This window comes from Solanum lycopersicum, chromosome 2 (assembly GCF_036512215.1).
Source record: "Solanum lycopersicum chromosome 2, SLM_r2.1".
In the NCBI taxonomy this organism is placed as follows: Eukaryota; Viridiplantae; Streptophyta; class Magnoliopsida; order Solanales; family Solanaceae; genus Solanum; species Solanum lycopersicum.
Window position 1 is genome coordinate 65,074,200 of NC_090801.1, and position 22,158 is coordinate 65,096,357.

The 22,158-nt window shown below is 27.8% G+C and overlaps 1 long non-coding RNA gene across 3 annotated transcripts; it reads left to right on the top strand.

The window, feature by feature from the left end:
* The first annotated feature begins 1,090 nt into the window (after nt 1-1,090).
* LOC104645734 (uncharacterized) lies at nt 1,091-17,768 on the top strand. 3 transcript variants are annotated; one of them, XR_002026938.3, is made up of 6 exons: nt 1,091-1,377; nt 4,254-4,393; nt 4,985-5,082; nt 14,640-14,820; nt 15,715-15,877; nt 17,540-17,768. It is a non-coding gene; the product is annotated as an uncharacterized lncRNA (long non-coding RNA). The 3 variants fall into 3 exon arrangements; XR_739822.4 differs by lacking the exon at nt 17,540-17,768 and having other exon boundaries at nt 1,098-1,377; nt 14,590-14,820; nt 15,715-16,065; XR_002026937.3 differs by lacking the exon at nt 17,540-17,768 and having other exon boundaries at nt 1,098-1,377; nt 15,715-16,065.
* The last annotated feature ends 4,390 nt before the right edge of the window (nt 17,769-22,158 follow it).

Genomic DNA, 22,158 nt, shown 5'->3' on the forward strand with positions numbered 1-22,158 from the left:
ACCTTTAATTTACAATGTGAAAATTTACTTATTATTTTTTGGTGTTTTGCTAGTTAGAGGTTAAAGCTTCTGTATGCATAAACAAGTGGCATCAATGAAAGTTCAAGAGTTATAGAAGTATGTGTTAATTTTATTTTACACAACATTTAAGTTAGAGATAAATATAATTTATTTGTATTGCGAATAAGTAGTTTAATTTGATAGTTTTTTTTGGCTTGACGTCAATTTTATTTTATTTTATTTCTCTCATACAATACAAGGATATAAATTAATAATGTGCAATGTTAGCGTTTATATGCAAACGTCAGTGTTAATGTAAAATTATTTATGTGTATCGTAAGTAATAAAGCTTTAATTCCGACTGTTAAAAAATTAATTGTAGAATTATTTTTTTTTGACAATGAATTAAACAAATCTTATTGAAGCCTTAAGAACCCTGGCTATTTTCTATCTCTTAGGTCGTTTCATTTTCATTCTCAAGCAGTTTCAACATAGAACTTAGCTTTTATTCTTTGATAGAATTAATATGGAATTAGCTAGTATCCTGATCCATTTTTAGTTACATGCTTTTTAAATTTAAATTAATTGGTTTTTTCCCCTTGTGTTTTCATTCTTTTATTTGCTAAGTAAAATTACTATTTAAGCAGTAAACGTTCAGATATTTTTCACTTGAGTTTAGTGTATATAATGTTTGTCAACATATTATATTTAATCAAAATTTAAGTAGAGTCAGAAACATTCAATTTCAACAGCAAAAAAGAAAAATTTTGCCCATAATTGTTGACGATAGTTGGTGGCCATGGAAATGTAGTAGTTAATATAAATAATTCTCTTTTAATAAAATTTTGGCTAAACCTGAATCCATATTATTTTATTTTTTTAACTTTTTTTTGGTTAGCCAATCGCTAGGAATAAACTCCTCGTTTGGATGTTTTTTTTTTTAAAGTTTCATTTATATAAGTTGTATACCAATTAAATAATGAAAAAAACCCATTAATTTTAATATAAAAGCATTATTTAGGATAATTATGAATTTCCAATTAATTTTTTGTTATTTTATTTTTATATTTAGTACTTCTTCAGTAAATTAGGATTCTAGAAGGATCTGAAAATCACATAAATTAATTTGGGGTTCAACGAATCCCGATGTTACATTTCTCCGCCAGCGACCAACGAATCCCAAACACTTTTTCTTCTGGTGAAGTGTTAAAATTTGATTTGTGTACTCATCAGATCTATGTGCGTTTTGAATTCCTCGCCCATTTTCGGTTGTGGATGGGTTTTTGGGGAAACAGAAGGTCAATTTCAGTGAGGAGTGAGATGGCTCTGTAATTTCTTGATCTTGATAACATGGAGGCCAGGCGCTGTGCTAGAGAGGTATAATTTTTTGATCTTGATTTATCATTCTTAGGGTTCTGGGTTTGGATTTATGTTTTGTTGAATTGAAGTGTTGGTCTATGGTGCAGACTGCAATTTATTGAATTGGGTTATAGACTACATGTTTTCTTAACTTGCTAAACTATGTGCTATATGTTCTTTTGAGATTATCATGTCATTTGTCAATCCTCCATTCCCCAGAAAGTGGTACATGTTAGAGGTGTTCTAGATTAGAAATTATGGCTAACAGGACTCCATTGAGGTTTCCATTGGTAAAATTTTACAAGATGTATAGGATAAGGTATGAAAATAGGGTTTCAACATAAATTTTAATGTTAAAGGTTTATGAAAGAAATCGTTAGTTGAAGTAAGTGACCTGGATTTGGATTTAGGATATTTGTAATAGAAAATAACTTCCGCCAATAAGTGAGTGAAGTCGTTTCCGCTCTTCAGGGGAAAATCATGAGTAGAGAAAATATTTTCTACACTTCAAGATAAGTAAACAATAAAGAGAATATTTTTGGAGGAAAATGTTTTCAGCCATATTGAGCGCACCACCTCAATAATCCATTGTTGGATTTAACAAGCATGCAGTTGGAGAATTTAAAAAAACAAACGATCAGAAAGAAGCATGGTACTTTCACATGGAATAATATCACGCCCATTTGGGAACATTCCTCCATTATATTAGACGACAAAGGTAAAATGTGTATACAAGTTTCAACTGGCAGCTTAGGGTAGAATGTACATTCGCGAAGATGACGTACATAAAGTATGAATGCACTTTGGACATTGTTAGCAGTTTAAGGGCATTTCGAGATTGATCATTCCCTTTTCAGTCAATTAGCTGTCAATACATTAATGACACATTTTCCCAAAATCCAACCATAAGCTTATTTATGGATTTAAGAAATTGAAATGACCGTCAACAAAATTGGCTTTTCCCATCTTATGTAAGGCTGAATAACTATTAGTTTTTCTCGTCAATAACTATTCTGTTCCTTAAAAGGCGGAAAGGATATTTTGATAAGTATATTCTTGTAAAGGTAAAATCATCATATTTTGTTCCAAGGAGTGTGGCCTAGTGGTCAAGGAATTGGTTGAGAACCTTAAGGTCTCAAGTTTAAAACTTAGTGGAGACAAATCACTAGGTGATTGTTTTCATTTGTTCGAGCCTTGATGGATAGAGTTATTTGATACTTTTTACTTCAGGGGCGGCTCAAAGATATTAGTGACCTAAAGCAAAAATTAAACGGGGCCTTAAACTTGAATTGTTTAACTTTTATATAATTCATTTTTTCGAGTTTTCAATTGATAATATAATCATTGTTATTTTAAATTATTTTTCATGAGATATAGTAATCTTAATATATCAAATTTCTTCTAATATTTCTTTCATTTTTCATGAAAATTTAATTTTTTTCTACAAATAATATTCAATATTTGTTAAAAAATAATTACTTATAATCTATTATTATTATAAGTGAGGCTCCTTAAATTTGGGGCCTAAGGCACATGTCTTTTTTTAACACTTTCGAGCCACCCCTGCGTGGAATTAGTCAAGGTGCACGATAATTGGCTCGTAAATCACGGTCATAAAAAAAAAAGAAAATACATTCGCAAAGATATGACCTAAATAAAAAGATTTTAACCAAAAAAATTGCTAAGTGACTAGAATATACATACCAAATGTCCTTTCACCTCTTTAGGAACCGATGACGTACATAAATCTCCAACTTACTTTACGAGAATGTGTACTAAATGTTCTTTCAGCTTTTCAAAACCGAACGATAATTGACGGGCATAATTAATAGCTGTACAATTTGATGTAAGATGGACAGTTGTCACTTGCACATTCTCATAAAGTATGTTGGATATATTTGGATAAAGTAAGTTGAAACTAGCAGTACGTCATTATTCAGATTCTGATAATATGAAAGGACATTCGGTACATATATTGTGGTGAAGTAAGTTAGAGATTTATGCACGTGTATTCTCATAAAGTAAGCATTTATCTAGTTAAAAATGTTGTGTACTTTGCGAATGTAAGCTTGTTATGTCATCTCCGTAAAGATTGTTATAACTTTTGGAAGCGTATACCTTTGTCGTCTATTGTAATGGAGGAATATTCCCAAATTGGCATGATATCCCATTTGGGAAACGTCTATTATGCTTTTATTTCCTTTTTTCTAAGGTTGTTGGAAACGTGTTGATGCATCATTGCCTAATTTTTCTTGCTTAACTGTAAATGTTCTTAGCTTGTTCTGTACTTTGTAATGTAGCATGTTATGGCTTCTTCCTACTTTTCCTTTTCAAAATGAGAGATGATTTTAATAGCTAACAATAATAAATAAATTTACTACATTGCAGTGAAGAGATCTAGTTTCCTTACTTAACTGTCAACCTTCTATTTGATTATGAGACGATTGCATACTCATATTGGAAGGTGGAATGTTGGGTTCATAAGATTATATGCTCCAAAATTTACTACATGTTATCAGTAATGTAGACATTCTTGAGAAAGATGACTTGGTCCCTCAAGGATGCTTTGAGTATTAGTGCTTTTCCCTTACATAGACTAAGGAAAAGGGAGAAGAGTCTGTTTTAGCGTACAAGTTGTTGAAATTTGGATGTTATATCCATACTATTGATGTGATTTACATTGTATAATTTTCGACATTTATTGGCAAAGTCTTATAAGGTTAGTTCTCGAGGGCTTGAAATCTTCCCCAAAAGTTGTTGTAGTCTATTTTTGTAATGGTTATGGGACTTTTTTTGTTGAAGGTCTGTGGCTTGCAAAAGCATTTAAAGTCTCAGACAAGTTATCTTCTTATAAAAGAATTTGTAATAACTATCATTAACTGTTGGCATTTCAGGGAAATTAGCATCATTTTTGTAATGGAGTTGTTGCAATGGATTACCTCGGTGGGCTTTCAGAAGGCCTTCCTTCATGGTTACATACCAAGCTTTGACTAGCGTGTTGATGACGTCATTGAGCATTACTCAAAATTTAAAGGTATGACTCAATTGGATAACCTACTATTGCCTTCATCATTAAATTGATTCTTCTGAAAGGGTCAAGACACAAAAAATGTGTAGAAATTAGATTCAAAATATCTTACATGTGAAGGTCTGAGCCATATGAGCTTAAGTTTTTATTTCATTAATTAGATAGCTCAGTTGACGCTGATGGTAAGCTGAAGATGTTTTAGGCCTGCCTGATTAAGGGCTTCAACCATCTTTAAGACTGGAGGGCTGTTGTTTCTGCTGAATTAGTGAAGGCTGATGTTACTTTTGGAACCCTTCTGTATATTTGAAGTAGCATCTTCTGTTTTTTTTTTGAGGTAAATGTGAAGTAGCATCTTATCGTGGGTGAATGTATAAGTAAAATGAAATACTCTTTCTTTTGGGATGGAGACTTGTTTGAATGGCGAAATAAGGGCCAGTTAACATTGTTCATCTGATCGTGCTTGTGCCAGGAATGCCACTGTTATCTCAAATTCTCAATTGCATTAAGTGATGTTGAATAGCTTCTAGTGGGACTTATCTTGATTGGTTGAGCATTATAATTAGATGCACAGATACTGACCGTTTTTTCTGTATGCAGACTGCCTATGTTGTCATCTCTTACAAACATGAACCCGTTTACAGACTGTCCTGGAGTTGCTGAATGCCACAAAAGAGATAGAGGGACTACTAGAATAGGTGCGTCACCTGTTTCAACTTTTCTTTTGAATTAGTGTAAAAGTTCATCGTTGTGTTAAATTTTTTAAGAAGTTGATATGTGAATATTTTCCATTTATGGGAGCTGCTCCACAGTCCGAATTTGTTGAATTCGGTCATATGCTTATTCTATCATGTTTTGCTCTTGTAGTTTAGGAAACACTTGTCCTCATTTAGCTTGATAAAGAGTCACAAGAACTGTCCATATCTGTGCAGACAAGTTAATTAACCATCCCGTTTAAATAAATACACAAAGCTATTGTTCATGCGTTTTTTTGTTGCCTCTAGATCTTCATAATTCTTTAGAGTTAGCAATTTACTCGACGAGATTTGAGATAAGCAACCTGAGATATAAGAGCCAGGGATTCTGTCATTTGGTTTGCTTTCGATTTTTGAAAATTGTTTTACTGAATACCGAACTGAATTAATTTGGTTCAGTTTGTGATTTTTTAATTCGATTCATTTTTGTAATTTGGTTTTGAAAAAATTTGTCGTGGTCGCGGGTTGCTACCTGGTCGGCGGTCACTGGAGGCTTGACTTGGAATTGAAATTTGGAAGAGTAGCCTAGAAGGCAGAAGCAAAAGATGCGGCAGAAATCGGAAAAACAAAAGTAAAAACCTAATGTTAAGTTGCCAAGGGTGAAGAATGAAATAAAATGAACATGCTTAATAGAATTAATAACTACATTTATTTATTATAGTGTGCATATTAGTGTGTATTTTTTGGTATAATCGAAATACCAAAAATATGAAAAACATATTATCAAAATCAAATCAAAATATCAAAAATATAAAAATGTTATCGAAATATCAAAAAAAAGAATTGGTTTGGTTCGGTATTTATGCAGGCTGGGCATATATGAGTCCGGAGCCTAAAGGGTATAAAATATTAATAAAAATTTCAAACGGTGTATAAAATTTTGTTTCAACCAAAACAGCAAAATCGCTGGAACAACAATTTTGCTTTTTTCGGTGGAGTAAATCGCTGTTGTTCCAACGATTTTGCCGTTTTGGTTAAAATAAAATTTTATGTGCCGTTTTAGAATTTTTGTTAATATTTTATACCCTTTAGGCTCCGAACTCGGGCATATATGACGAAAATTCAAAATATCTGATCGAATTGATTTCATTTCCGATATTCTATGATATGTTTTTGTATTTTCGATATTTTGGATTGGTTTTTGATAATATGTTATCATATTTTTTATATTTAGGTAAATTGAAATATACACACTAATATATATATATATATATATATATATATATATATATATATATATATATAACTTATAAATATTATGTAATTATTAATACTAATTTGGCATTTTAAGTTTGTTTCCTTTTGTGCCCTTTAGCACTTAGTAAGTTAGGATTAGGTTGTCATTTTTGTTTTTCCAATTTCCGCTACACCTTGTGCCTTCTCTTTCAAAATTCCAATTCCATGTTTATGCCTCCAGCGATAGCCGACCAGGGCAACAATTAGCGACCACGACCAGTGATTTTAAAATTGAATTTAATAAACTGAATCGAATCACAAATATTAAATTGAATTAAAAAAATTGAACCGAATTAGTTTGATTTGGTGTTAAGTTCAACAGTTCCAAAAATTGAAATAAAAAACCAAATGAACGCCCAGCCCTAATTTTTTGTGCACAAAGTCGATTAAGTAACTGCGCAATTGTTTTTGCACTATTGGTGCACACTAGTTATAATTAGAAAAAATTATATATAATAGCAAACTAATAACCTAAAATAAATGGAGTAGGTAGGGTTTGATCTAATTGTGCTCCATAGCCCAGTTTCTTTTGTCTTTCTCTCTTTCTCGTTTTGTACAATTTTCAAATTGTATCTAATTTCTCTCTTTCTCGTTTTATTCAATTCGATTCAATTGTATATTCGTTGTCAAGTCTCTTTTGTCTTTCTCTCTTTCTCATTTTATACAAATTCAAATTGTATATAATCATTCTATACACTTATAATAATACAATTTGTTTTATACAGTTCTCTGCCCAAGTGTCTTTCTCTTTCTTGTTTTATACACTTTGTTTTATACAATTTGCTTTAACTGTATATGTATAACGAATTATATAGTTTCTATGTTTGCTATGGAGCGTAATTATGCAAACTTTGCTATAACATACAAATATGAATTTTTTATTTACTATATTGTCCTTATAATTAAGCAATCAGTTTTAAGTAAAAACATAGTTTTTATTTTTTACACAATTGGTGCACACAAGTTAATTTAGCACAATTTTAAGTAATTACACAAGTTTTTTTTTTTTGACTATGTTGATATATAAAACTAATTAACGCACTGATTTTAAGTAGTTGAACAATTTTATTTCATAATATTGGTGCACAAATGTTAATTAAGCACCATTTTAAAGTGACTACACAATTCTTTTTGACACTATTGTTGCACAGTAATTAATTAAGCAGTTCTTTTAATTAGTTAAATACCCAAAAAAAATTCACATTGATACATAGAAATTTTTTGAACACCGCATTTGTATAACTACATAATTTTTGACATTGTTGATGCACTAACGTCAATTAAGCTTTTTCTAAAAAATAGCTACACAATTCTTTTGGCCTGAAATCTAAGATAAAAGAACTTTTACATCATACATTACATGCAGAAAAGAGAAAAATAAAATTGGTAGAAAAATAATAACCTGATCGAATTTCCCAGAGACTTAAAAACGAAAATAAAAACATATAATACATTAATCCACGAGCTGGGGAATCTTATCTATTTTTTCTTATTATAGCGAAGGCACTCTTCATAAGTGTAAGGTGACCAAATCCACTCCATAAGTTCAAAGTCCCAATTAGCTTTTGTAGCTAATAATGATCCCTCATCTGGAGGAGGAATTTCCATCAATTTTTCTAATTCCATTAATGATGAAACAGTTGAAGACAACACCACAGGAGGATTAATAATTTCCTTCTCATAAGGAGTAAATTCCATCACCTTTTCTTCATCTTCTGGTAAAAAATCAGAAAACATGGCATTAAAATCTATGCCAGCACTTTCATAATTAGTTTCACCTAATTTCTCCAAATCTAAGATTAACCCCATATCTTCATAATCTTTTACATCTAAAGGACGAATTTCACCTACACTTTTTTCTGATCTTTTCTCTATTTCCTCATCAAGATTTATAATTTCTACTTGCACCTCCTTAGTACCACCTTCTTTACGAAGAGACCCCATAACAATAGAAAGAAGAGAAGAAAAATTGGAGAAACCACAATAAAAGAAGAAAAGAGAAGATTATTTTGTGCTTTGATGGAGTGATAAAGTGAGTGATATATAGTGAGGGAAGGAAGTATTTCTGGATTATACGCTAGCATGCAAGGTGGTTTCTTCTCCCACTGTGTTAAAAATGTGATTATATGGAACCATGTATTGTGTATTAAATTTAATTGGAAGTTTAGATAATTAAATTTACAATATTAGTATATATAATTTAATTCTTAAATATATTAGATAATTTGATAATTTTTGAAGAAAAATATTTTTTTCCTCAAACAAGGATAAAAGTGCCATTAATTGGTTGTTAGGAAGAAAACAAGTCTGTAGGATTGTATTTTGTAATGCAAAAAATAAGAAACAACTAAGAAATATCCAAAAAAAATCGTCCACATTTTTCGCACTTGGATAAACTTTACAATGTGAAAGTTTGAATTTTAGTTTTGGTGTTTTGCTAGTTAGAGTTAAGTTGCCCACATGTATAAACATGTGGCATTAATGAAGGTAGAAGAATCATTAAAGTATGTTCTAATTTTGTTTTATACTAAACATTTAATGTAGAGATAATTACAGGTAGTTAGTTAGTTTCTATTTTAAAAGATAAATTCTTCTTTTAGTGGGAGGAGATTTTATTATAAATTTATAATTTTATCTTCTTTTAGTGGGAGGAGATTTTATTATAAATTTATAATGTGCAATGTCAGTGTTAATGTGCAGTATTAGTGTTAATGTGCAATATCCGTGTTATAATGTAGAATTATTTATGTGTGTTGTAAATTATTCATTTCCTCAATGTTAATTTCTACTTGCACCACCTTAGCACTGTACTCGTTATGAAGAGACCCATAACAATATAGAGAAGAGATGCAACTTTAGTGTTTTTGGATTATATACAAGCATGCATGACTTAGCACAAGCAAGGTGGTTTTTTCTCCCACTGTATTAAAATGTGATTATAGTACTACTTCTAAACAATAACAAGAATGTAGATAATTAAATTTACAATTATTAGTATATATAATTTAAATCGTCAATATATTAGATAATTTAATAATGTTTTAAAGAAAGATATTTTTTTCCTCAAACAACAATAAAAAGGTCATTAATTAGTTGCAAAAAGAAAACAAGCCTATAGTATTGTATGTTGTAATGCCAAATAAGAAACGATAAAGAAATCTCCAAAATAAATCGACCACATTTTTTGCATTTGAATGAACTTTAAAATGTGAAAGTTTGCTTTTTAGTTTTGGTGTTTTGCTAGTTAGTGGTTGAAGTTGCCTACATGCATAAACATGTGACATCAATGAAGGTTCTAGAATCATTGAAGCGAAGTATTTTATAATTTTTTTTATACTTAACATTTAAATTAGAGATAATTACAGTTAGTCGTATTGAGAGTACATAGTTTAGTTTGGTGGTTCTCTTTTAGAATGACACGAGTTATTTGGTTTTTATCTATGAAATAGTACTAGGAGATAAATTGATTGTCTGCAATGCTAGTGCCAATGTAGAATTATTTAGGTGTGTTGATGTAGAATTATTTTTGTGTACAAGAGTTATAATAGTATGTGTTAATTTTATTTTATGCTTAACATTGAAGTTAGATATAATAACAATTTGTTGTATTGAAAATAAGTAGTTCAATTTGTAGGTTCATTTTTGGCATGACGTTGATTTTCTTATCTTATTTTTCTCGAAAAGTACAAGGAGATAAATTTATAATGTGCAATGTTAGTGTTGATGTGCAATATCAGTGTTGATGTGCAATGTCTGTGTTTATTTAGAATTATTTATGTGGGTTGTGAATAATTCGTTTCCTCAATGTTAATTTCGACTTGCACCTTCTTAGCACCTTCCTCGTTACGAAGAGACTCGTAAAGAGAAGAGAATTAACTTTAGTGTTTTTGGATTATATACTAGCATGTATGACTTAGCAGTTAGCACATAATCCACACTATTAGCGAGGTGTTTTTTCTCCCACTGTATTAAAAATGTGATTATAGTACTACATCTAAATAATATCATAGTGGAGATATTAAATTTATGATTATTAGTATATATAATTTAAATCTTAAATATAATAGATAATTTAATAATTTTATGAAGTAGCTAGGATTTAATTTAATTGTGCTTTGACGTGAAATCTAAGATAAAAGAACTTTTACGTTATACATTACATGCAGAAAAGAGAAAAATAAAATTGGTAGAAAAATAATAACCCGATCAAATTTCCCAGAGACTTAAAACCGAAAATAAAAACTTACAAAAAATTAATCCACGAGATGGGGTATCTTGTTTTTCTTATCATAGCGAAGGTACTCTGCATAAGTGTAAGGTGACCAAATCCACTCCATAAGTTCAAAGTCCCAATTAGCTTTAGTAGCTAATGATGATCCCTCATTTGGAGGAGGAATTTCCATCAATTTTTCTAATTCCATTAATGATGAAACAGTTGAAGACAACACCACAGGAGGATTAATAATTTCCTTCTCATAAGGAGTAAATTCCATCACCTTTTCTTCATCTTCTAGTAAAAAATCAGAAAACATGGCATTAAAATCTATGCCAGCACTTTCATAATTAGTTTCACCTAATTTCTTCAAATCTAAGATTAACCCATTATCTTCATAATATTTTACATCTAAAGGACGAATTTCACCTACACTTTTTTCTGATCTTTTCTCTATTTCCTCATCAAGATTGATAATTTCTACTTGCACCTCCTTAGCACCACCTTCTTTACGAAGAGACCCCATAACAATAGAAAGAAGAGAAGAAAAAATGGAGAAACCAAAGTAAAAGAAGAAAAGAGAAGATTACTTTGTGCTTTGATGGAGTGATGAAGTGAGTGATATATAGTGAGGGAAGGAAGTGTTTCTGGATTATACGCTAGCATGCAAGGTGGTTTCTTCTCCCACTGTGTTAAAAATGTGATTATATGGAACCATGTATTGTGCATTAAATTTAATGGGAAGTTTAGATAATTAAATTTACAATATTAGTATAGATAATATTTCTTAAATATATTAGATAATTTGATAATTTTTTGAAGAAAAATATTTTTTTTCCTCAAATAAGGATAAAAATGTCATTAATCGGTTGTTAGAAAGAAAACAAGTCTGTAGGATTGTATTTTGTAACGCCAAAGATACAAAACAGCCAAGGAATACCCAAAAAAACGTCCACAATTTTCTCACTTGGATGAACTTTACAATGTGAAAGTTTGAATTTTAGTTTTGGTGTTTTGCTAGTTAGCGTTAAGTTGCCTGCATGTATAAACATGTGGCATCATTGAAGGTAGAAGAATGATTAAATTATGTTCTAATTTATTTTTATACTAAACATTTAATGTAGAGATAATTACAGTTAGTTAGTTAGTTTGTATTTAAGAATAAATAGTTCAGTTTGGTCGTTCTCTTTTAAAATGCCACCGCTGTTTTTGGTTTTATATCTATGAAAGAGTACAAGGAGATAAATTGATTGTATGCAACACTAGTGTTAATGTATAATTATTTATGTGTGTTAATGTAGAATTATTTATGTGCGTTCAAGAGTTATAAAAGTACATGTTAATTTTATTTTTTACTTTAACATTTAAGTTAGATATAATTACAGTTAGTTTGGCATGACATTAATTTTTAATTTTTTTCTCAAACATTACAAAGAGATAAATTGATAATGTGCAATATCGATGCTAATGTAGAAATGTTTATATGTGTTTTAAATAATCCATTTCCTCAATCTTAATGATTTCTACTTGAGCAAAGTAAAAGGAAGAAAAATAGAAGATTATTTTGTGCTTTAATGGAGTGATGAACTGAGTGATATATTGTGAGGGAAGCAACTTGAGTGTTTTTGGATTATTTGCTTGCATGCATGACTTGGCACATAATCCACACTATTAGCAAGGTGGTTGTTTCTCTCACTGTGTTAATACTGTGATTATATGAAACTGTTACAAGATTCAAGTATTGTGCATTAAATTTAATGGAGAATTTTCTACCGTATAGTACTACTTTATATCAGTAACATAGTTTAGATAATTAAATTTACAATTATTAGTATATAATTTAAATCTTAAATATATTATATAATTTAATAATTTTTTGAAGAAAAATAATATTTTTCCTCAAACAAGGATAAAAAGGTCATTTAATCGGTTGCTAAAAAGAAAACAAGCCTGTAGTATTGTATTTTGTAACGCCAAGATGAGAAACGGCTAAGAAATCTTCAAAAAAAAAACAGACCACATTTTTTGTACGTGGATAAACGTTATAATATGAAAGTTTGCTTTTTTGTTTTGGTGTTTTGCTAGTTAGAAAGAAGTTGCTCGCATGCATAAACATGTGGCGTCATAAAGGTTCAAGAATCATTAAAATATGTTTGACTTTTGTTTTATACTTAACATTTAAGTTAGAAATAATTACATTTAGTTTGTATTGAGATATTTTGATTGTGTGCAATGGTAGTGTTAATGTAAAATTATTTGTGTTAATGTATATTTATTTATGTGCGTTCAAGAGTTATAAAAGTATGTGTTAATTTTAAATTATGCTTAACAATTTAGAGATAATTACAGTTTCTTTGTATTGAGAATAAGTAGTTTAATTTGATGGGTTTTTTTGCCACAACGTTGATTTTGTTTTTCTCAAATATTACTAATAGATAAATTGATAATTTATAATGTCTCTGTTAATGTCATTATAAAAAGGTCATTAATGAATTGCTAGAAGAAAACACGCTTGTAGTATTGCATCTGTAACGCCAAGATTAGAAATGGACAAAGAATCTCCAAAAAAAAAACCGTCCATATTTTTTGCACTTGTATACAATGTTTTCTTTTTCATTTTGGTGTTTTGGTAGTTAGAGATTGAAGTTGCTTGCATGCATAGACATGTGACATCAATGAAGGTTCAAGTATGTTCTTTTTTTTTTTAATTTTATACTTAACATTCAAGTTAAAGATAATTATAGTTAGTTTGTATGAGAATAATTAGTTCAATTTGGTAGTTCTCTTTTAAAATGACACTAGTTTTTTTTGGTTTTATATCTAGGACATATTACAAGCCAATAAATTGATTATGTGCAGTGCTAATGTTAATGTGTAACTATTTATGCGTGTTAATGTAGAATTATTTGTGCGTGTTCAAGAGGTATAAAAATATATATTAATTTTATTTTGTACTTGTTTGTATTGGAAATATGTAGTTCAATTTGATGATTCCTTTTGGCATGACATTGATTTTTTTTTTATTTACTCTTCTCAAAACACGACATAGAGATAAAATGATAATGTGCAGTGTCTTTGTTAATGCAAAATTATTTTGTGTTGTAAATAATGAAGTTGAAATTGTGACCGTTCGTTAAAAATGTGATTATATGTAGCTGTTACAAGAACTAAGTTTTGTGCATTTAATTAAATGGAGAATTGTCTACAGTACAGTACTACTTCTTAACAATAACATAGTTTAGATGATTAAAATTACAATTATTAGTATATATAATTTAAATCTTAAATATATTAGATAATTTAATACTTTTTTGAAGAAAAATAATTTTTCCCCTCCAACTAGGATAAAAAGGTTATTGATCAGTTGCTAGATAGAAATTAAGCTTGTAGTATTGTATCTTGTAATGCCAAGATAAAAAAATGGTCAAGAAATCTCCCAAAAAATCGTCCACATTTTTTGTACTTGGATGAACTTTATAATGTGAAAGCTTGCTTTTTAGTTTTGGTGTTTTGCTAGTTAGAGGTTGAAATTGTCTGCCTGCATGTATAAACATGTGGCATGTTTTAATTTTATTTTATACCTAACATATAAGTTAGAGATAATTACAGTTAGTTTGTATAAAGAATATGTAGTTTAGTTAGGTGGTTCTCTTTTAGAATGATATCAGTTTTTTGGGTTTCATATCTATGAAATAGTACAAGACAATAAATCAATTGTGTGCAATGCTAGTGCTGATGTAGAATTATTTATGTGTGTTAAAGAGTTATAAAAGTATGTTTTAATTTTTTTTTACTTAACATTTAAGTTAGAGATAATTACTGTTTTTTTGTATTGAGAATAAGTGGTTCTTTTTTGGCATAATGTTTGATTTTTTTCATTTTATTTTTCTCAAACAATACAAAGAGATAAATTGATAATGTGCAATGTCAGCGTTAATGTACAATATTTGTGTTAACATGCAATGTCTGTGTTGATGTAGAATTTTTTATGTCTATTGTAGATAATCAATTTCCTCCTCAATGTTAATAATTTCTACTTGCACCCCTTCAGCACCGCCTTAGTTACGAAGAGACTCATAACAATAGAGAGAAAAGAAGAAAAATGGAGAAGGCAAAGTAAAGGAAAAAAAAGAGAAGATTATTGTGTGCTTTGATGGAGTGATGAACGGAGTGATATATAGTGAGGGAAGCTATCATGCATGACTTAGCACATGATCGACACTATTAGAAAGGTGATTTTATCTTCTACTGTACTAACTGTTACAAGAATAAAAGATTGTGCATTAAATTTAATGAGGAGTTATCTACAATATAGTACTACTTTTATACAGTAACATAATGTATTAATTTTACAATTATTAGTATTATATATTAAATCTTAAATGTATTAGATACTTTAATAAATTTTTGAAGAAAAATAATTATTTTACTCAAACGAGGATAAAAAATTCATTAATCAGTTGCTAGAAAGAAAATAAGCTTGTAGTATTGTATCTTATAACGGAACAGTCAGGAATCTCCAAAAAATTGATGAAGTTGCTTTTTAGTTTTGGTATTTTGCTAGTTAAGAGGTTGAAGTTGCATGCATGCATAAACATGTGGCATCAATGAAGGTTCAAGAATCAAGTATGTCTTAATTTTGTTTTATACTTAATATACAAGTTAAAGATAATTATAGTTAGTTGTATTAAGAATAAGTGATTTAGTTTGGTAATTCTCATTTAGAATGATAACAAATTTTTTGGTTTTATACCTATGAAATAGTACAAGGAGATAAATTGAATGTGTGCAATGCTATTATTAATGTAGTATTATTTATGTGTGTTCAAGAGTTATAAAAGTATGTTTTAATTTTGTTTTTTACTTAACATTTAAGTTAGAGATAATTACAGTTTGTTTGTATTGAGAATAAGTGGTTCTTTTTTGGCATGATGTTGATTTTTTTATTTTTATTTTTCTCAAACAATATAAAGAGATAAATTGATAATATATAATGTTGTGTTAATGTGCAATATTTGTGTTAATGTGCAATGTATGCGTTAATGTAGAATTATTTATGTTTATTGTAAATAATCCATTTCCTCTTCAATGTTAATAATTTCTTTTCTACCACCTTTGTTACCAAGGGACCCACAACAATAGAGAGGAGAAGAAGAAACATGGAGAAAGCGAAGTAAAGGAAGAAAAAGAGAAAATCAGTATGTGCTTTGATGGAGTGATGAAGCGAGTGATATATAGTGAGGGAAGCTAGCATGCATGGCTTAGCACATAATTCACACTAGTAGAAAGGTGACTTCTTCTCCCACTGTATTAAAATGTGATTATATGTAAATGTTACAAGAATCAAACATTATGTTCTAAATTTAATGGAGAGTTGTCTATAAAATAGTACTACTTTTAAACAGTAACAAAGTGTAGATAATTAAATTTACTATTATTAGTATTATATATTAAATCTTCAATATATTAGATACTTTGATAATTTTTTTTGAAGAAAATAAATTTATTTCTCCAAACAAGAATAAGATATTCATTAATCAGTTGCTAGAAAGAAAACAAACATGTAGTATTGTATCTTGTAACGTCAAGAAAAGAAACGACCAGAAAATCTCCAAAAAAAATTGATCACATTTTTTGCACTCGGATAAGCTTTACAATGTGGAAGTTTTTTTTTTAGTTTTAATATTTTGCTAGTTAGAGATTGAAGTTGTCTGCATGTACAAGCATGTGGGATCAATGAAAGTTCAAGAATCGTTAAAGTATGTTTTAATTTTGTTTTATGCCTAATATTTAAGTTAAAATAATTATAGTTAGTTGTATTATTAAGAATAAGTGGTTCAAATTGGTGTCTCTCTTTTAGAGTGATATCAATTTTTTTAATTTTATATCTATGAAATAGTATTAGGAGATAAATTAATTGTGTTCAATGCTAGAGTTTATGTAGAATTATTTATGTGTGTTCAAGATTATAAAAGTATATGTTAATTTTATTTTATTCTTAACATTTAAGTTAGTGTTCAGTGCTAGACTAAATGTAGATTTATTTGTGTGTTCAAGATTATAAAAGTATATGTTAATTTTATTTTATACTTAATATTTAAGTTAGTAATGATTACAGTTTGTTTGTATTGAGGATTAGAAGTTCAATTTGATGTTTTTTTTTTGCATGACTTTTTTTAATTTTATTTTTCTCATACAGTACAAAGAAATAAATTGATAATGTGTCATGTCGATGTTAATATAAAATATCAGTGTTAATATATAATATCAGTGTTAATATTTATGTAGAATCATTTATGTGTATTGTAAATAATGAAGCTGTAATTGTGTCGATCGTTTGAAAAATTAATTGTAATTTTTTTTCCACAATGAAATAGACAAATCTTTTTGAAGCAGTTAGAACCTTAACTATTTTCTTTCTTTTAGGTCATTTCATTTTCAATCCCAAGCAGTCTAAACATAGAACTTAGCTTCTATTTCTTTGATAGAGTTAATATGGAATTAGCTAGTAACTTTATCCGTGTTTAATTACATGTTTTTTATTTAAGTTAGTTGATTTTTTTCCTTGTGTGTTTTATTCTTTTACTTTGTTAAGTAGTAAAGTTAATCACATAAATATATCCTCTTTATAAATTATATATATTCATTTTTATAATTAAGCGGTAAACCTTGAGACATTTTATACTTAGTGTATATAATTTTTGTTAAAATGTTATATGTATCAGATAATTTAATCACTTTTTGAAGGAAAATATTTTTTATCCTCAACGAGGCTAAAAGGTCATTAATCAATTGCTCGAAAGATAACAAGCATGTAATATCGTATCTTATAACACCAAGATAAGAAACTGTCACGAAGTCTCTAAAAAATATCAACCACATTTTTTTGGCACTTGAATGAATTTTACAATGTGAAAGTTAGATTTTTTTATTTTTTTGTTATTTTGCTAGATAGAGGTTGAAGCTTATGCATGCATACACAGGTGGCATCAATGAAGATCGAAGAGTTATAAATGAATGAGTTAATTTTGTTTTGTAGTTAAACACTTATTAGAGATAATTACAATTTGCTTGTATTCAGAATAAGTAGTTCAATTTGGTGATTCGCTACTAACATGATGTTTGTTTTTTTGGTTTTATATCTCTAAAATAATACAAGGAGATGAGTTGTTACCGTGCAGCGTTGTTGTCAATGTAGAATTATTGTGTTCAAGAGTGTTATAAATGTATGTGCTAATTTATTTTATACTTAACATTTAAGTAAAGAGATAATTACTTTTTGTTCGTATTGAGAATAAGTAGTTCAATTTGGTGGGGGAGGGACGTCAACTTTTTTGATTTTATTTCTTTCAAACAGTAACAGGAGATAAATTAATAATGTGCTATATCAGTGTTAGTGTGCAATGTTAGTGAATGTAAAATTATTCAGGTGTGTTTATAACTTTTTTTTAAAATAATATATTTTATGTTATTAACTTAACTATTCAATAAATAAATTAAAGTACATATTTTGTTTTAAAAAGAACTTTTCAAAATTGTCTAATTTAAACATTTTTTAATTTATTTCTTCCTCAATGTTACAAAGTTCTACTCGCACCTCCTTAGCACAGCACTCATTATAAAGAGAATTCATAGCAATAGAATAGAAGAAGAAAAATATGGAGAATGCAAAGTAAAGGATGAAAAAGAGAAGATTGTTTGGTGCTTTGATGAAGTGAGTAATTCATAGCTGAGGAAGGCAACTTAAGAGTTTTTGGATTATATATCAGCATGATTTAGCACATAATCATACACTATTAGCAAGATGATTTTTCTCCTAGTGTATTAAAACTGTGATTACATGTAACTATTACAAGAACAAATTATGGTGCATTGAATTTAATCGAGTTGTCTACGTATAGTACTATTACTAAATAGTAAGATAGTTTAGAAATTAAATTTGCAATTACTATTATATATAATTTAAATCTTAAAAATATAGATAATTTAATAATTTTTTGAAGAAAATATTTTTTTTCTCAAACAAGGATAGAAAGGTTATTAATCAGTTGCTAAAAAGAAAACAAACATGTAATATTGTATCTTGTAACCATCAAGATAAGAAACGATCAAGAAATTTTTAAAAATATACCAACCACGTTTTTTGGCACTTGAATTAATTTCATATTGTGAAAATTTGCTTTTTTATTTTTTGATATTTTGCTAGTTAGAGATTGAAGTTGCTTGCATACATAAACATGGGGCATCAATGAAGGTTCAAGAATTACTAAAGTATATTTTAATTTTGTTTTATACTTAAATCATTCAAGAACTTAGCTCTATTTTCCTTGATAGAATTAATATGGAATTAGCTAGTAACCTGACCGTTTTTCTTACATGCTTTTGATATTAATTGCTTATTTTTTCCCTTTTTGTTATCCTTCTTTTAATTTGCTAAGTAGTAAAGCTAATCACATAATATGAATAGACTTTTTTGCCCCTGTGTTTTCATTCTTTTAATTTGCTAAGCAGTAAAGTTGATCGCATAAATGTATCATTCACTTTAATTATATATATTCATTTTAACAATTAAACTAAACCTTTAGACATTTTTACTTGAGTTTAGTGTATATGATTTTTATTAAAATGTTATATTTTATATTGTTTACTTAGCTGTTCAATAGATAAGTTAAAGCACACAATTTTTTTTTAAAAAAAAATTCCAAAATTGTCTAATTTGAACACTTTATTGAAGTTGAGGGTATGAAACATACTTTATCAATTATCTAAACGAAAATATCCCAAATTATGTATTAAATTTACAATCTAATATTATTTGAAGAAAAATAACTTTCCCCCCTCAAACTAGGATAAAAAAGGTCATTAATCAATTGTTGGATATAATATAAATACGTGATATTGTATCTTGGAACGTTAAGATAAGAAACTGTTAAGAATTTTTTAAAAAATAACGATCGCATATTTTTTATTCGAATAAATTTTACAATGTAAAAGTTTGCTTTTATTTTTTTGAAGTCTTGCTAGTGAGAGGTTAAAGCTTCTACATGCATAATAAACATATGAAATCAATGAAGGTTCAAGAGTTATAAAAGTGCGTGTTAATTTTATTTTATATGAAACACTTAAGAGGTAATTACTATTTGTTTGTATTGAGAATAATCAATTTTTTTATTTTATTTCTCTCAAACAGTAAAAGGAGGCAAACTGACAATGTGTAATGTTAGTGTTAATTTAGAATTATTCATGTGTGTTGTATAACTTTTTTTAAAATTAATATATTTTATGTTATTAATTTAACAACGCAATAGATAAATTAAAGCACACAATATTTTGTTTTTAAAAAAATTCAAAATTGCCCAAGTTGAAGACTTTATTGAAGCTGAGCGAACAAAGCCTACTTCATCAATTATCTAAACGAAAAATTCCAACAAATTTAAGGCATTTTATGTATTAAATTTACAACTATTAGTATATTTAATTTGAATATTAAATATATTAAATTTATTTATTTAATCATTTTTTTATGAAAAATAATTTTTTCCTCAAACAAGAATAAAAAGGTCATTAAACATGAAAAATAACAAGCAGGTAGTATAATTTACAATTATTAGTATATATGATATGAATATTAAATATATTAAATTTAATTATTTAATTATTTTTTAATGAAAAATAATTTTTCCTCAAATAAGAATAAAAAGGTCATTAAATAATTGCTGAAAAATAACAAGCAAGTAGTTTTGTATCTTGTAACGCCAAGATAAGAAACTGGCAAGAGGTCTCCAAAAAATACTGACATATTTTTTGAAACAATGTGAAAGTTTGCGTTTTATTTTTTGTTGTTTTGCTAGTTAGAGGTTGAAGCTTCTACATGCATAAACATGTGGCATCAATAAAGGTTCAAGAGTTATAAAAGTATGTGTTAATTTATTTTTATACTTAATATTTCAGTTAGAAATAATTACAATTTATTTTTATTGAGAATAAATAGTTCAATTTGATAGTTCTCTTTTGACATAACGTTATTTTTTTAAAATTTTATTTCTCTCTAACGATACATTTTTATAAGTTGATAATATGCCATTTCAGTGTTAACGTAGAATTATTTATGTGTTATATATAATTTTTTTGAAAAATATAATATATGTTATTAATTATTTAACAATTCAATAGATAAATTGAAGCACACAACTGTTTTTTTTTAAAAAAAATTCAAAATTGTCTAGTTTGAACACTATTGAAGTTGAGGGAACAAAGCCTATCTAAACGGAAAATTCCAACAAATTTAAGAAATATTATGCATTAAAAGGTCATTAATCACTTGCTGAAAAATATATTTTTGCCTCAAACAAAGATTAAAAGGTCATTAATCACTTGTTGAAAAAAAAATAAAAATTAAAAGGTCATTAATCAATTACTGGAAAAAAAACACAAGCATTTAATATTGTATCTTGTAACATCAATATAAGAAATTGTCAGGAGGTCTTGAGAGAAAATGTGGATCGCATTTGAAAACTTTATTGAAGTTGAGGGAACGAAGCCTTACTTCATCAATTATCTAAATGAAAAATTCCAACAAATTTAAGAATTCAGTATTAAATTTACAATTATTGGTATATATAATTTAATTTTTTTAAAATATATTAGATAATATTCATTTTTTGAAGAAAATATTTTTTTCCTCAAACAAGAATAAAAAGGTCATTAATTAATTGCTAAAAAAAATATGTAGTATTGTATCTTGTAACGTCAAGATAAGAAACTGTCAAGAGGTCTCAAAGAAATACTGATCATATTTTTTACATTTGAATGAACTATACAATGTGAAAATTCACATCCTATTTTTTTGTTTTGCTAGTTAGAGATTGGAACTTCTGCATGATAGCATTAATGGAAGTTCAAGAATTATTAAAGTATATGTTAATTTTGTTTCATACTTGACATATAAAGTTAGATATTATTACAGTTTGTTTGTATTGAGAATAAATAGTTCAATGTGATTGTTTTTTTTTGGCATGATGTCATTTTATTTTATCTTATTTCTTTAATAAAATACTAGGAGATAAATAGATAATGTGCAGTATTAGTGTTATTCTGCAATGTCGAAATTAATGTGAAATTATTTTTGTGTTGCAAATAATGAAGTTTTAATTGGACTGTTGAAAAATTATATATATATATATATATATATATATATATATATATATTCTCTTAGGTCGTTTCGATTTCATTCCCAAGCGCCTCAACATAGAATTTAGCTTCTTAATTTTTGATAGAATTAATATGGAGCTAGCTAGCTAGCTAGTAACCTGATTTGTGTTTAGTTACATGCTTTTGATTTAAATTGTAAATTTTTTCCAGGTGTTCTCATTCTTTTAATTTAGTAAGTAAGTAAAGTTAATCACATAAATTATGTCACTTTCTTAAATAATATATATTGTTATTAATGATTAAACAACATTTTTAACTTGAGATTAATGTATATAATTTTTGTTAAAATGATATATTTTATGTCATTAACATAACTATTTAACAGTAAATTAAAGCACACAATATTTTTTTTCCAAAAT